Raw genomic sequence first — 16232 nt, 5'->3', positions numbered from 1 at the left:
CGCTCCTATTGGCCGCCTGCCGTGTGACGTCGCAGTGACGCCGCACGACCCGCCCCCTTAATAAGGAGGCGGTTCGCCGGCCAGAGCGATGGTCGCAGGACAGGTGAGTCCATGTGAAGCTGCCGTAGCGATAATGTTCGCTACGGCAGCTATCACAAGGATATCGCTGCTGCGACGGGGGCGGGGACTATCGCGTGCGTCATCGCAGCATCGGCTTGCGATGTCGCAATGTGCAAAGCCCGCCTTAGTGTTCTTTTACTTCTAGTGAACATTATATTCATGATACATATAGTATTAGCTAAATACATGATCACAGTTTGGAATTTTCTCCCAATTAATTCTAATGCAGAATGATATATTTTATAGTAAAAATAAAAAAATAAAGCTCACTATGCAGTCAAGGATAGGTGCCAGTCTTGCTGGTGTAGCATAACCAGTGTCACAGCAAAGATAAAGGAGGAAGACTCAGCACAGCCAGTTCAGGTTATAGAGGAGTAAAAAGTTATTCTTTTATATCATGATCCTTATTAAAAACAGACAGATCCACTGAAGCGGGTAAATCTAATGCTTTTCTTGCTTTCAAAGACGCCCTTAGTCATAGGATATGCAGAGCATCATGGGAAGAAGGAAATTAAACACGAAACAACCAATCAAAAATTCCCAAAAAGGTTAAATCACCTATACAAATTCACTAAGCAATCAAAGTTCTATTAAATGTATATACAGATTAGAGATGAGCAAACATTTGGAGGTCCGGTTCGCTGACAACAATCAAACTGAACCTCCACTGGTTCAAACTTGGCCTAAGCCAGGTTCGAAATCACTGATTGGCAATTTTAGTTTCTGCTTACACACAAGCAGTCATAAGCAAATCACTTCCGGGGGAAGGTGGGTGGGCTTTTCAAATTATTTTTTTTGTTGCACACTACATCCATCTAATCACTCTGTTGTTACTCCCAGCACGAGCCAATCAAACACTGCAAGAGGCTTGCACAGGGCTGAGCACTGAGCATATCTGAGCACAGCAATGCTCGCGTGAGTGACGTTCGCACGTAAAGCATTCGAACTCCGAACCCAAACTCTGTTTTTTTAAAGGGATCCTGTCACTAGAATTTTCGCTATGAAACTAAAAGAATCCCCTTCTGTAGCTCCTGGGCTGCATTCTAGAAAGGTTCATCTTGCTACTGACCCCCCTTTCAGACCTAAATATACACTTTAAAAAATCTTACCTTTTGGTATGCTAATGAGCTTTGCTGGCCCCGGGGGTGGGCTGTATTGCGTCCGTTATTCCCCCTCCTGCCACTGTTCGCTGTCCCCCAGTGTTGATTGACATAGATGAGGCCGCCGCCCTCATGTTACGCAGTGCTCCTGAAGTCTCACGGATGCCCAGTGGCACTATCGCGGGACTGAGCACTGTTCAAATCGCGAGCATCGGTGATCTTATTGCGCAGGCGAGAGATTATGGGCAGGTACTTGACAATATCATCACTAGCGTCATCCAAGTAGCCATCCATAATCTCGCTCATGCGCAATAACATCACCGGCGCTCACGATTTGAAAACAGTGCTGTCCAGCGATAGTGCCACTGAGCATGTACGAGATTATGAGTGGCTACTTGGATGACGCTGGTGATAACATTGTTTCATCATTGGTTCTGCCAGTTTCTTCTTCTTATAGGGCATGACACTTTTTCAATCACATAGAATTATCTCCTTTGGGTGCATTAATAAAATATTTTACGACACTAGAATATTTGTTTTTTCCACTATTGATGTTAGCTAGATGTTCGGATATGTGCTGCTTAAAACTTCTAGTTGTTCATTCAGCATGTGATACATTGCAGGAAATACAGGCAATGCAGTAAACAACGTGGTGCACATCACAGTTGATAAATGCATTAATTTTGCATTCTGCATCATGTGGAAGAAAAAAATGAATTTTTTTTTATTTTCTGCAAATTTGCAGACAGTGCATCTGGGGCCCGCACACTTATAAAACCCTTTCACATCTAACATCATGCTATTTTAGGTTTACGAGTCAAATTGGGAGACAGCATATTCCCGAGAGAAATCTTTCTCCTGGCAACACATCTACAACCCTTGCCTATAACTTGATGAAGAATTTAGTCTTGATTCACAACTGGTACATTTTTCAATATGATATTTTTTATTTTAGGAAATTGTGAACTTAAGGCTATAGGGAAAGTGAAAGGAAAATTAGTTCTACTGTTTTAACTTTTATTTTTATTGGCATACAGTAGAGATTCTGGATTGTAAATAGAATTAAATTCTTTTTTAACAATTGATTTGTTGTAACCTCTGTCATACCACCTTTCACTGATCACTGCACTCTCTCGCAGGAAAGTACTATTCTCTGAACATATATGTCTACTGTAGATCTAGTAAATTCTACTTAGGTAATTGCATTAATTGTATGTTGAGTGTGATAACTTGTAGATTGGAAAATGGTAAACCCAGCTATTTTTTTTCCTAAATAAGGAGATCATAACCCTGCCAGATAAAGAATCCCCTGTCAAAGTAATATCCAAGAAAGGAACGCAATTACCTGGGATAACATGAGTGAACTGTCTGGTATGGCCAATATGTACCCCGTCCAGGCCAGAAAAAGGTCATCCATATATTGGCCATAAAAGGATATGTGGGTTAAAATGGATTGGCTGAATTGAAACTGAAGGCTTCCTCCCACCAAGCCATATAGAGGATGGCAGGGAAGGGGAGAAATTAGGGCCCATCAGATGCCCTCAATCCAACATACAATGATCAATCAAACATAAAATTATTATAATATTGTAGCTATTCCATGAAGAAAGGAATAAATTGTTTCAATTCAGAGGAATAATTACTGTAATGATCTAAATAATATTGTATAGCAAAGAGGGCAATCAATGTGGAATTCCACAATGTAAATTAACAATGTCACATGTTAAAAAAGAAAACTTAATTTTAGCAATGAAATTTGTAAAAAAAACATCCTATATATGGGATGTATACTTAATATAACCTGGAACTCAAATGGTAGATGGATGTAGGTGACCATCCAGCCATTCAGTTGAGGTTTGATTTAAAAAACAACAACAAAAAAACAATACCCAGAATTATGAGACATAAAGGAGGGGGAAATGTTTCTTTGTGGGTCTTTGATTTTTTGGATTTTGTATTAATGACCCCTAAAGCAATCCCGCTGTCTAAACATTTAGATATGGTGGTTTTAAATGATAACACCGGATCTAATGCTAAAGGTCTATAGGTGAAAGTGTTGCGGAAAATTACTAGACAAGCTTGTGACATAGGGATGTATCAAAAATTACCACACAATCTGCCTTATCTGACTGATGAATGGTTAGATTGTAATTCTTCTAGCTCAATAAACTGATTGTGGTTTAAATATCCATGACAAGAAGAAACTCGGACTTGATCATGAGTATTTTTAAATCTTTCTCCACTAATGATTGGAAAATATCAAAAGATGGTGCTCTAGACTGAAGGGGATAATAAGAGGAATTTTTATGAGAGATTTTATTTAGAGATGGGCGAATAGTCAAATATTCTGGTTTCGAATTTTTCATGCTGAATAATTTCTGTTATTTGTGTATTTGTACTGAATTACGGTACAAACCTAATACAGGTCAATGGGAAACGTGAATAATTTTTCGGAGGACCTTGGAAGCAGGTCTGGAAAGGCTGTGAAAATGCTGCAATGGATGGAAAAGTGCTAAAACTGAATGGAAACAGCATGGGGAAGATGCCTGAATGCATTTCTGACTCCCATTTGGTTTCTGGAAAGAATGTTGTCAGAGTATTAAAGCAAGAGAATTATATTTACTGAGTTTCCCTGCAGTTGTCACTCTGTTTCCTAGTCCGATCATTAAAGTTCATGATTATGCACTGCTTCCCTTGCCAATCCTCTATGACAATGTCAATGATTGGTTGCAGCCCTGCTCCCCCCCCCCCACACACACACTCTGTGCCAGCATCTGTGATTCGTTGCCCTCACATTAGCTGTCTAGGTCCCTGAAATGGAGTGTAAAGATAAATAATTGAAGAAACTTGCAGAAAGTCCCCCATAGTTTGATACCCAGGGCAGATAAAGCAGACAGATACTGGCTACAGCTCCCAGCTGTGTGTGTAATCTTTGCTGTATATCAAAATACGAGAGACTCCATGTGTTTTTTAAATTATTTAATAGTTAAAAAAAACCATTGTGACGTCCACCTCAATCTTAATACCAAGCCAAAATAAAGTAGACAGCTGGGGGCTGGTATTCAAAGACTGGGAAGGCCCATGGTTTTTGCCCCAATTCTGGGGCTTTACTTGGCTCATCTCAATTGCCCAGTGACAATTGAGATAATATAAGGGGTTAATGACAGTTGGGAATTGTCAAAAAATCACAGCTCTCATAAAGCCTGAGGTTATTAAAAGATAGCGTTCTATGAGACCCCCCACAGTACTAACCTTGCAAGTCAAAAGAAATAAACACAAAACATTTCTCCATTTTATTAACCCTAAACACACCCCTGCAGGTACAACAAAATCCACAGACACAACATCCCATGATAATCCCTGCTCTGCTACTCCCTGGGTCACAGTGTGTGGTCACATTAGAAAATGCAATTAAGAACTGTGGTCTCAGGGACACACTGATGGAGCAGCAACTGGGAGAGCGGGGACATCAGTGAGTTCATCGGACGTCACAGCTTGGGTTCCCATGGTACCACAGCTGTGATCCTATGAATTGGCGTGAAGTGAACTCATTGAACTCAGTGAACTCATCTTAAGTGAAGTCACTGAACTCAGTGTCGGATTACCGAATCAGGCGATGTGCGTACCCTGAGTATTTGGTTGCAGACATTTCTGCATCAGTTCTGTAGTTCCTGGCACAAAATTGCACCAAAACCACATCAAAGTGCATGTGGTATTGCAAAAAATTATTTAAATAAATAATTTTAAAAACATCAGAAAGTAGATAAATTAAACACTGGCGCTATTGTAGTACTGGAGCTGCGAGTGAACAGGGAGCCCTGCGTGTAAAGAGGGCTTAACTTGCAACGACCTCGCTAACGAGATGTTGTTTGGGTCACGGACTTAGTGGCGCACATCTGGCCTCGTTAGTGATGTCACTGCGTTTGAAACGTACGAACGACCGTTAACGATCAAAATTACTCACCTAATTGTTGACACGTCGTTCTAATCCCAAATATCGTTGGTGTTGCAGGACGCAGGTTGTTCGTCGTTCCTGAGGCAGCACACATCGCTACGTGTGACACCCCTGGAATGAGGAACAACACCTTACCTGCGTCCTCCGGCAACGAGGTGGGCGTCACTTTCTTTTGGCTGCTCTCCGCCCCTCCACTTCAATTGAACATCTGCCGTGTGACGTCGCTGTGATGCCACACGAACCGCCCCCTTAGAAAGGAGGCAGTTCGCCGGCCACAGCGCACACACATCGCTAGGCAGGTAAATATGTGTGACGGGTCCTAGCAATGTTGTGCGCCACGGGCAGCGATTTACCCATGATGCACATGTGCCGCCCTCGTGCCAGCAGCCGTGCTGCTCAGATCCAGATCTGCGGTATGGCTTGAGGGACTCTACTGGACCCGGGGGTCACACGGACTCTCCGAATAAAAGGGGGGACGTATTTGTACGGGGGTTGTTGAAAACTGTCTGTGACGCCACCCCCAGTGTGTGGTAGCACCACCGCTGCTGTTGTGGGGCTCCCAGGGGCGATGGGCTGGCAGCTGGATGTTAACCCCTCCATAGGCAGGGATCGATGCCCCGGGGCCCAATATCTCTGTGCAGGGGATGATAACATCAGGGGTCGGTGCACCCGGTAAGGCCGGGAAAGTTACTCACTGTTGAATCAATCACACAAGTCTTTTGGTAAACCAAGGTGATGGTGGCTGGCTGCCGCAGATGGGTGTATCTGGTCCCACACCCGGATTGATGGTCACTTCCCCTTAAACGTTCCACATTTAAACTGGGACGGGACAGACCGGGCCACTTTTCACCGCACCCCCACCCAAAACAACCTGCCCCCTGGTGCCACCACTAAACACTGGTGTGCACCCCTTTGCCCAAGTCCAGGAACAGGTCCGGGTGGTGCCCTCATGGCCCGGGTAAAAAGTTCCTTACCCGGGGACCCCTGGCCTGGAGGATAGTCACCGGTTTTGGTAGTGACTGGGCATCGGCCGACACTACCACAGGCCCTTCCTCCAATCAGCCTCTCCAGAGACTGCTGCAAAAAGTCAGCTCGGGCACTCAAAGAAGTGAAAAAACGAGAGTGTTGATGCTTATCAATGCCAATTTTTATTCATGCAAAGGTTTGTGCTATGACGTTTCGGCCATACAATTTTGGCCTTTATCAAATAAATGTACTGAAACAAAAGAAAGAAAAATACAATATCAAATCTCATAGACATGTACAGTCGATTTCACACCTACAGTCAATTTTACACGTAATGCATGCAACAAAAAATTCGGCCAATGCTTTTGGCGTTAGAACAACACGTATGACAAACAGAAAAACCTGATGTACATTTGTATGAATTATCAATTCATGATTGTTCAATTGAGAGACCCTAATATACATAACATATATGTAAGAAGGCATTATATAGAAAATACGTACCACAAGAAACGTATATGAGGTTAGACTGGTGAAACTAAGTTCACATATGTTGCTCAGTGGTACCTTAGTGATCAACCTGAAGTAGAAAACAAACCCATCTTGAGAATATTATCAATATTTCATATAAATGTATGAAAGGGACCGTAAAGAAAAACAAAAAAGATTTATGTGAAATACACAAAATCGCTAGCCAAATTTACCTTTGCTATTATCTATGTGATATGTCTCTTGGAGACCCAAATGTTCACTAGCAAGCTGTGGTATATGGTCCGCTATAACGCTTGAGATACAAAGAGAATGTTAAGAATTAGATTGAAACCACCATCCGGTGAAAGAGAGGGTGGTGTTTCTGAAGAAACAGGGGGGGGGGGGAAACAGGCTGGGCTTAGTACAGATTCAATCGCCATGTTGTGCTCAGTAGGTAATGTGGTGTTACCTTAATCACCGTCTTTTAACCTCTCAAGGTGCTCATGTTGGTGTTGTTGCTGCACTATGGGACCAAGTTCCTTCAAATATGAAGAATAAAATATGAAAAATAAAAAATAAAAATAAAAGGCAGACTGAGAAACATGGAGGGGATGAAACATATATATACAGGATAGGATTTTCATCACTCACCACTGTGTGTGTTGAAATTTAATCCTTGGTATACTTTTAGGGATCCTTTAGGGAATATCTCCTTGTGTATCTATAAGTTTTTTGTAGGATTATTAAAGAATCATTAACCTCTCTATGCCAGGAGTATTAATAAATCCCTATTCATTACCTGGATAGGTCAGATGCAGTGGTGGTTCAGTGGACTTACATTGTCAGTAATCCTGTAGGTCCTGTATCTACAGCCCCCCTGTGAGGATCTGTAGGAATTACATAATCAATAGGTATATCATGGTAATTCTTCAAGAGAAAAAAAAGGAGGGAAAGACCCCCTGTCCGTTACCTGAGTACGCAATTGCAGTGGTGATTCCGTGGGGAAGAAAGCTGCGTGATGACCGGAGGTACCGGCGGGTGTATTGCGGCCGCCATTTAAAGCTAAAACATGTGCACAGGAAATCCTGTGAGTGACACGCTGTGCCGTCCGTGGAACGCATCAGCGCGCAGGCGCAGGGGGTATCCCGGTCAGGAACGCCCCCCGCGCATGCGCACAAGCAGACCACAGGCGGCGTAATGCTGGACGTGGTGCAGGAGCGCGCGCCAGGATGGACGCGCGCCCATGCCCCACACACAGCATGTGACAGTGAATGGGGCGTGATACCCTTGTATGACTGACGCTAGCGCGGGCACGGGTATAGATCCCCGCGGCCGCGCACGCATGCGCACATACTCAGGATGAGTGTATACAGTACGTAAGGTAAAATTAGGTGAAGTCGGAGTGATCCATAGGTAAACGTGATGTGGTGATGACGTGACATCCGTGCTGGCATATTATGGTGCCTAAGGAATAAAGGAGAAAGCGATTAGTTTTATGAAGGATTACAGCAACACGTCCATAGTTCTAATTACCTAATCATATAAGATAAGAATATAGAAATATAGAAAACTGTCTAAATGCCCCTCAAAGCATGCCTATATAATCCTATAGTAAATGTCCCCTGTACCCCCAATAAAATTTAAATTCTCAAGGTCCCTTATTACATACAAAATTCTATTTAGATCAATAAGACACCTCATATTCACGATTGAGGCCATTTGGTCTCGAGTGTCTGTAGGGTATAAATCCAAAAGGGTAGCGTATGTTTCTACATACCACCCCTTTCAGTCGCAGATAAAAAAGGCCATTCTCGGCCATTGGTCCTTGTTGGGTAAATCTTATCCCGAAGTGCCAGCCTTCCAAAATCCACCTTTGTTTTGTGACAAACGACCAAGAAATTTACGGGATTCATTGATCAGAGCAGATGCAGGTTCCCAAAAGAAGGAGCCCCGTCAAACGTTTCTCCATACTGCACGAAAGGGCAATTTCCCATGTTTACATTGTATGCAATGTTCAAATATGACGAAAGGTAGCTCTTTCTCTCATCCACGTACGGGTAGAATTTTCCATCTCCAGGACTTTTATACATGTGATTCGTCATATGTGATCTATCTCATTAAGTGTCCGTGCGGTCTCGGGTATGTTGGGGAGACCACCCAACATATCCGAGACCGAATTAGTAAGCACAAGTCTACTATTCGGTGTAAATACGAACTTCTACCAATCCCGGCGCATTTCATGAAGGCAGGCCACTCGGTATCGCAATTGCGTTATCAGGTGATTGAGCATATCCCGGTTAGTAGGAGGGGAGGCAATAGGGTCTTAAAACTAAAAGAAAGGGAATCCTTTTGGATTTATACCCTACAGACACTCGAGCCCAATGGCCTCAATCGTGAATATGAGGTGTCTTATTGATCTAAATAGAATTTTGTATGTAATAAGGGACCTTGAGAATTTAAATTTTATTGGGGGTACAGGGGACATTTACTATAGGATTATATAGGCATGCTTTGAGGGGCATTTAGACAGTTTTCTATATTTCTATATTCTTATCTTATATGATTAGGTAATTAGAACTATGGACGTGTTGCTGTAATCCTTCATAAAACTAATCGCTTTCTCCTTTATTCCTTAGGCACCATAATATGCCAGCACGGATGTCACGTCATCACCACATCACGTTTACCTATGGATCACTCCGACTTCACCTAATTTTACCTTACGTACTGTATACACTCATCCTGAGTATGTGCGCATGCGTGCGCGGCCGCGGGGATCTATACCCGTGCCCGCGCTAGCGTCAGTCATACAAGGGTATCACGCCCCATTCACTGTCACATGCTGTGTGTGGGGCATGGGCGCGCGTCCATCCTGGCGCGCGCTCCTGCACCACGTCCAGCATTACGCCGCCTGTGGTCTGCTTGTGCGCATGCGCGGGGGGCGTTCCTGACCGGGATACCCCCTGCGCCTGCGCGCTGATGCGTTCCACGGACGGCACAGCGTGTCACTCACAGGATTTCCTGTGCACATGTTTTAGCTTTAAATGGCGGCCGCAATACACCCGCCGGTACCTCCGGTCATCACGCAGCTTTCTTCCCCACGGAATCACCACTGCAATTGCGTACTCAGGTAACGGACAGGGGGTCTTTCCCTCCTTTTTTTTCTCTTGAAGAATTACCATGATATACCTATTGATTATGTAATTCCTACAGATCCTCACAGGGGGGCTGTAGATACAGGACCTACAGGATTACTGACAGTGTAAGTCCACTGAACCACCACTGCATCTGACCTATCCAGGTAATGAATAGGGATTTATTAATACTCCTGGCATAGAGAGGTTAATGATTCTTTAATAATCCTACATAAAACTTATAGATACACAAGGAGATATTCCCTAAAGGATCCCTAAAAGTATACCAAGGATTAAATTTCAACACACACAGTGGTGAGTGATGAAAATCCTATCCTGTATATATATGTTTCATCCCCTCCATGTTTCTCAGTCTGCCTTTTATTTTTATTTTTTATTTTTCATATTTTATTCTTCATATTTGAAGGAACTTGGTCCCATAGTGCAGCAACAACACCAACATGAGCACCTTGAGAGGTTAAAAGACGGTGATTAAGGTAACACCACATTACCTACTGAGCACAACATGGCGATTGAATCTGTACTAAGCCCAGCCTGTTTCACCCCCCCCCCCCGTTTCTTCAGAAACACCACCCTCTCTTTCACCGGATGGTGGTTTCAATCTAATTCTTAACATTCTCTTTGTATCTCAAGCGTTATAGCGGACCATATACCACAGCTTGCTAGTGAACATTTGGGTCTCCAAGAGACATATCACATAGATAATAGCAAAGGTAAATTTGGCTAGCGATTTTGTGTATTTCACATAAATCTTTTTTGTTTTTCTTTACGGTCCCTTTCATACATTTACATGAAATATTGATAATATTCTCAAGATGGGTTTGTTTTCTACTTCAGGTTGATCACTAAGGTACCACTGAGCAACATATGTGAACTTAGTTTCACCAGTCTAACCTCATATACGTTTCTTGTGGTACGTATTTTCTATATAATGCCTTCTTACATATATGTTATGTATATTAGGGTCTCTCAATTGAACAATCATGAATTGATAATTCATACAAATGTACATCAGGTTTTTCTGTTTGTCATACGTGTTGTTCTAACACCAAAAGCATTGGCCGAATTTTTTGTTGCATGCATTACGTGTAAAATTGACTGTAGGTGTGAAATCGACTGTACATGTCTATGAGATTTGATATTGTATTTTTCTTTCTTTTGTTTCAGTACATTTATTTGATAAAGGCCAAAATTGTATGGCCGAAACGTCATAGCACAAACCTTTGCATGAATAAAAATTGGCATTGATAAGCATCAACACTCTCGTTTTTTCACTTCTTTGAGTGCCCGAGCTGACTTTTTGCATCATTGACTTTTTCTCGGCGGCACCTAACTTATTTATTGTGAGCCAGATTCTATGCTATATATTCTCCAGAGACTGCGGCGGGATGAGAAGGGTGGTCAGGGATTATTTACAAAGCCCAAAAGTTTTTGGGTTTGCTTTCCAGTCCAAAGCCATGGTCCATTTGTTTAAACGGTAAAAAAATAACAGAGTTCAACTTTAACTGGGGTAGCCGGGAACCGCTACCTTAATCTTGGCTTTTAATCAGGTGAAATATTTGGTGGATTGGTATTCATTCACATACATATTTACACGACAAGCAGACACCACTCACTAGATTGCAGTTTCCCTCTACCTGAGTGGTGGCTGACCTAAGTTAGGGCGTGTAGACCTTCTGAGCCCTCTATCTTCACTTAGGACTGGTGGGGGAGAGTGAACTACGGGTTCCGCTTCCCTAATGTCAGGTATAGCTGGTAAGGTGCATAACTGGGTGCTGGGGTTGGCATGCTGCTGCTAGACCTTTCTGGCTCTGCATCTTCAACGGGTCGTGGGAACATTGTAACGGGAACTATCACCGCTCCATTCTGCATAGGCCAATCAGCTGGAAAATCCCCCATAATAGTGGGGATCACCTCTTTTTTCTTTTCCACGCCCGGCGTGGGAGCGGGGACCTTCTCCACCATCTTCAGGGGCTCTGGATACTTCTTCAGGTGGTCCCTGGAAACAGTGGTCATAGTCTTCCCTTGGTCACGACTGACAAGATACGTCTTCTGATCTTCCCGACCAGTGGGTTGGATAACGTATGGGGTCCTCTCCCACTGGTCATCCAATTTGTGCAGTCTTCTCTTCCTCTTCAATACTACATCTCCAGGTCCAAAGGGGGCGGCCTGGGCTCGTCTATTGAAACGCTGCTCTTGCCTCTCTTTGCTTTGGCGCAAGTTCCCCTCCACATATTCCTGGATCTGTCGGTACTGCCACTGACGCTTGGCGTCCCAGCCCGTAGTTGACGGAATGGCCTCAGGCGCTTCTACATCCAACTCCAGATACACTGGCAGTCTTCCGGCCCTCATTAGATATGCGGGTGTGCATTTAGTGGAGCTGCTGGGGATGTTATTGTAGATTGTATTGTTATTGGGATGTCTACCAGATCAGGTAATTTCTCAGGCCACTGGTTCCGCTCTTCGAGAGGTAATGTCTTGAGGAGGTTGAGGACCAGGTGGTTCATCTTCTCACACATCCCGTTAGTCTGGGCGTGATATGAGGTGGTACGGATCTTCTTGCACTCGTACAGACTGCAGAACTCCTGAAAGATTTCCACTTCAAATGCAGGGCCTTGGTCAGTGAGCACCCTCTCTGGGTAACCGTGCGGCTGGCAGAAGAATGCTTGAAAGACCTTGGCTGCAGTGCGAGCCGTTAGATCCTTGATGGGTACCACCACCTTGAACCTGGAGTAGTGTTCTACGTTGGTGAGGGCGTAGGTGTAGCCGCTCTGGTTTGGCGTAAGCTTCACGTGGTCCAAAGCAACAAGTTCCAGTGGCTGGTGGGTGATAATGGGCTGCAACGGGGCTTTCTGGCTGGTTCCTTCCCTTCTTTTTAGCACACAGGGACCACAATCCCTACACCATGCCTCGATGGACTCTCTCACTCCGATCCAGTAGAAGCATTCCCTCAGCAGCATCTCTAACTTTTTCCAGCCGAAGTGTCCTGCTCCATCATGGTAAGCTTTCAAAACCATGGGCACATACGCTTGCGGCACCACAATCTGACAGACCTTCTCATGCGTCTTAGGATTAATCAGCCCTCTGTACAATTTGCCCTGGCGCAGGTACAAACTGTCCCTTTCTCTCCACAGCCACTGTGCTTCTGCGGGTGCATTGGGTTCCATCCTGGAATGGGCCTGGGAGATTAGCGTCTTGACTAGCCGAACTGCAGGGTCTTCATCTTGGGCCCCCTGCCACCCATGGTGGGGCAAGGGGTTGAAGACTGCCTCTTGCTGGCCACTGTATGGCCTGGCGTTTTTCACACTGTCAGTTTGATGGAATGCAGGCAGCTTGAGTTCTTCTAATTCATCTTCATCCAGCCCTTCATCAGAAAAGTGCGGCATCCGAGACAACGCATCTGCATTGGTGTTTTTACGGCCGGCCCTGTACTTGATGGTAATGTCATAATTCGCCAACCGAGCCACAAACCGCTGTTCCAGAGCCCCAAGCTTCGCCGTATCCAGGTGAGTTAGAGGGTTATTATCTGTGTAGGCAGTAAACTTCGCGGAAGCCAGGTAATACTTAAACCATTCAGTTATCGCCCAGACGAGGGCTAGGAATTTCAATTTGAAGGAGCTATAATTCTCGGGATTCCTCTCTGTCGACCAAAGTTTTCTGCTTGCATAAGCAATCACCTTCTCTTTGCCATTCTGTTTCTGGGACAGGACAGCTCCCAGGCCTTCATTACTGGTGTCTGTGTAAAGAATGAACGGGAGGCCATAGTCGGGGTAGGCTAGGATCTCTTCTCTAGTCAAAGACAACTTCAGCTGCTGAAAGGACTCTTCCTGTTCGTCACCCCAGGTGAACGGGGGGGCGGGAGTCTTGCCAGTTTTGGTTTGTCCCACCATCAGGTCTTGCATAGGGTCGGCCATCTTGGTGTAGCCCTTGATGAAGCAACGGTAATAGTCCACCAGGCCCAGGAACTGTCTCACCTCCATTATTGTGGTGGGCCTTGGTCAGCCCTGGATGGCTGCAATTTTCTCCGGATCCGGTGCCACATCTTCGTCACTCACCACATGCCCGAGATACAGTACTTTAGGCTTCAGCAAATGGCACTTGGAGGGCTTCAGTGTCATCCCGTACCTGGAGAGAGCTTCGAACACCTCGGCAAGGTGCTCCAAATGTGCCTCGTATGTCTTGGAATAGACAATGACGTCATCCAAATATAGCAGGACGGTTTCAAAATTGCGGTATCCCAAACAGCTCTCCATTAGCCGTTGGAAGGTTCCTGGGGCATTACACAGCCCAAAAGGCATGCTGTTGAACTCGCAGAGACCCATCGGGGTGGTGAAAGCAGTTTTCTCCCGGTCCTCTTCCGCGACTGACACCTACCAATAGCCACTGGTAGGGTCAAGCGTAGAGAAATAGTTTGCTGTTTTTAGTGCAGCCAACGATTCTTCAATACGAGGGAGGGGATAGGTGTCCTTGTGCGCTATTTGGTTAATATTCTGGTAATCCACCCATATCCTCATGGTGCCGTCCTTGTTCACCAGAACCAACGGAGCTGCCCAGGGACTACAGCTATCAGGGATGACCCCTGCTTCCTTCATGTTCCTCAACATGTCTTTGGCACGCTGGTAATGTGCAGGTGGAATCGGTCTATACCTTTCTTTGATGGGTGGCTGTGTACCGGTAGGGAGGTGGTGTTGGACCCCCTTAATTCTTCCAAAATCTAGCGGGTGATTGCTGAATACCTGCTCGTACTCCTGCACTACCCTGTACACCCCTCCCTTGTGATGTGTGGGCGTGGAGTCAGTGCCTACGTGTAACTCTTGACACCACTCCTCTAACTGCTTCGGTGGACTGTCACTGTCTGACTGTGATGTGGTGACCATGGAGGTTGCCACCTGGATAGCATCAGTGTCTACTGTAAAGAGCTTAGCAATGGTGGCGTAGCGGGTTAGCCTAACCTCTTCATCTCCGCAATTCATCACTCTCACGGGCACTCTCCCCTTCCGGACATCAATCACCCCTCTGGCTGCCATTACTGTGGGCCAGTGCTCCGAAGGCAGAGGCTCCACCACTGCCGGATAATCCTGTCCTCTAGGACCTACTGCTGCCCTGCACCAGATCATCATTTCACTCTGTGGAGGCATGACTAGAGGCACTGCATCAATCACCCGCACACTGCCAAACTCTCCACCTGACATGTTCACCTGTTGCCGCTGCAGGAGGGCCCGAATTTCTCGTTGCAGAGCCCTCTGCCGGCCCATTCCTACCGTGACAGACAGTTGCTGTAGCAAATGCAGTACCTCTCCCATGCAGTTTTCAATTACATTTGTCCGTAGGACCATTTTTGACTTGCGATCACTAGGGTCATTCTGCACCACAATGAGTCCTTGCTGCTTCAGCTCCACTCGCCCCACCTTTAAAGATACTTCCTTAAACCCGACTTGGGTCAGAGGGAGTCTGTTAGCCGCTATAATGGTCAAGCTGGCATCAGGTGGGGTGAGTTCACTATCAGACCAGTAACGTTTGTATAGTACATAAGGCATAGTGGTTTCTGCGAGCCGGTGTCTAGAAGGGTGGACATCGGGATATTGTCTTCTGCAAGGGAGATGATAGGGCGACTTCAGACATACCGATCACGCCAGTCAGCTGGGCCTTGAGAATCTATTCCTGAGGATTAGCCCTGGGCCCCAGGGGTTGCTCGTTTAAAGGACACCGGCGGGAATAGTGTCCAGTCTTGTTGCACTTGTAGCAAACGGGCTGTCCATACCGGTTGTTGTTGTTGCTGTTCCTTCTCCTTTGTATCCAGGGGACGTCCTCGGGGCTGTCGGCGAGCTGGATCTTCTCGGCTGGGTTGGCCTTCGGCGGTAGCTGGAGGGTTGCAAGGATCCTGGCTACGTCCTGGCTCAGGCGCTGCACTTGTGATGATAGGTCCTCAGGAGCCTCAGACATGACTGGAAGTGCCGGTAGGGCTAATAAGGGGGGCGCCATTGAGACAGGAGCAGTGTCAGCCGGCCATGGTGGCGGTTCGGGGGCACCAGTTTCAGATACTTGTAAGGCCTTAATAGCCCGGTCCTTTAGGACCGCAAAGTCCAAGTCCGGATGCTCCAGGGCCCACAGCCGCAGCTGTTTGCGGTCTTCAGCGGATCCCAGCCCCTGCAAAAACTGCTGCACTAGCATCTTATTGCTCTCAATTTCGGTGATAGAGTCCGTCTGTCTCAGTGTACGCAAAGCAGTCTGCAGCCTCAAGGCGTAGTCTCGGATGCTGTCCTGAGGACGCTGTCGGCAATGATAAAACTGCATCCGCAACTCTGCTTTCGTGCGGGTTTTGAAGGCGACTTGCAATTTGTCAAAAATGGCGGTTACTGAGGCCCTGTCAGTGTCGGCCCAAGTCTCTACCTCCTGCTCAGCAACGTCGGTCAGCTGCCCCAGCACCACCAATGCGCTCTGCTTGCCGGTCATGGCGTACATATC

The sequence above is a fragment of the Anomaloglossus baeobatrachus genome, chromosome 6, assembly GCF_048569485.1.
Source record: "Anomaloglossus baeobatrachus isolate aAnoBae1 chromosome 6, aAnoBae1.hap1, whole genome shotgun sequence".
NCBI lineage: Eukaryota > Metazoa > Chordata > Amphibia > Anura > Aromobatidae > Anomaloglossus > Anomaloglossus baeobatrachus.
Note: the sequence above shows the minus strand (reverse complement) of the source record.